The sequence below is a fragment of the Silene latifolia genome, chromosome 2 (assembly GCF_048544455.1).
Source record: "Silene latifolia isolate original U9 population chromosome 2, ASM4854445v1, whole genome shotgun sequence".
In the NCBI taxonomy this organism is placed as follows: Eukaryota; Viridiplantae; Streptophyta; class Magnoliopsida; order Caryophyllales; family Caryophyllaceae; genus Silene; species Silene latifolia.
Window position 1 is genome coordinate 158,661,622 of NC_133527.1, and position 1,878 is coordinate 158,663,499.

Sequence of the window (1,878 nt, forward strand, 5' to 3'; positions counted from 1 at the left end):
TTTAGCGAGAGGTCATGTCAATTTATTATCTATCACGTTTTAAGTGAACTAAAGCGGTGAACAATGATAATTCTAATTGACACGGTCGATGAACTCGATAAAAAGACAATGCATGTTTAGTTATGGCGATTTAGCAATGCATGTGACATAAAATAAAATGCAAGCATAAAAGTAAATAAATCCTAGTATGGCCTTTCCTAAAAAAGAAAAACTCATTAACTATTACATTTCGGAAACCAACTTCATTGGTCCCTTGAACTTCGGTTGTGGCACGCATCTCGAGGTAACACCGTCTTTATGTATCGCCATTCTTGAAGAAATCCGTCTTTGGGAACTCCGGAATGAATAAAATTACATAATAAATTACATAATTTCCTATTATACATTTGTAACTAAAAAAAAATAAATCTATTAAATTACAAAACGGTGATACGAGATCACAATAAAATTACAACCGAATCGATATTCCCATACATTTCGGGAAATACCAATTAAAATCTAAGGCCATACTAAGTAAAATTACATAATTCAAAATTACATAAATTAAAATTATGACAATCATAAAGAAAAATGCAGCATTATATTATGTATGAACATGCTCAATTTTATGCTAAATCGCCTTTAATTAGCCAATATCGTATATTACTCGGTTTTTACGGATTTGCGTGATTTCAACATTTTAAAATCACAAAAAATACATAAACTCATATTTATGCATAAGTTAATTACCCTAACCTCTTAGGACTCAAAATTTAGTCTTCACTAATAATTTGACCATAATTAACCCATATTTTATAAAATTGTTCATAAATGGACCAAAATTACAAAAATAAGCTATTAAACTTCAAATAAATACAAAATTTCAAATAAATTTGAAATTTGAAATTTAAACTCATGAACATTCTGGAAAAATACCATGACACTCATAGTGTTCAAAATCTTAGGTTAAAAATTTCGAAAAATTTCCGGAAAAACAATGTTGCGGTTTATCGATTTTTAATAAAATAATCATAAAAACATGGAAAAATTATTTTCATTAAATTTTCAATTTTAGATCTGAAAAATATAATAAAATGCAACATAAGACGTTTTTCCTAAGTCATAGATAATGTTTTATTAATTTTCTAATAATAATGTCACTATTTATGCTATTTTTCTTCAAAAATCCATAAATCATGCATAAAGACTTCTTTATGGCCAATTATTTTACACACATCTTGTAAAATTGCATGTGACAACATATAAAATTTCTATGACCAGATTCGAAACTTAACTCATATTAACCTATTTTTCACTTTAAATCCGAATTAAAAATGAAAAATTCATTTTTCGAGCATAACAAGTCCAAAAATTATGAAAATTTACAGGTTATCTCAAAATAATATATGTGACAACATATCCAAAAATTACTGGAAAATTCGAAGTATAGCAAATTTTAGACCAAAAAATGACATTTTTACTCATAAAATCACATTTAAATGCCATTATTGTAATTATGAACAATAAAAATCCAAAAAATTAACCAAAATATCCTAAAACATTTTAGGACCAGAAATATTAACATGCATGTAATAATTTCGTGATATATCATAATAACACAAATTTTACAAGTTTTATTTGTTATTCTTATAACTCGGAAAAACTTTTAACCAATTTGCATGCAAACAACCGTGGCTCTGATACCAATTGAAGGAAATGTAGATCTATATACATACAAACATACTCTTATATGTCTAAATTAATTTGTCATAAAATTAAATATGGATTTTATGCATGCAAACAATATAATAAAAGAGAAGAAATCATGTTCTTACAATGAAATTTCGGTTCAAATGGGCACAAAAGAAATCTCTTTTTCTTTTGTTCTTGAGCTTTCCT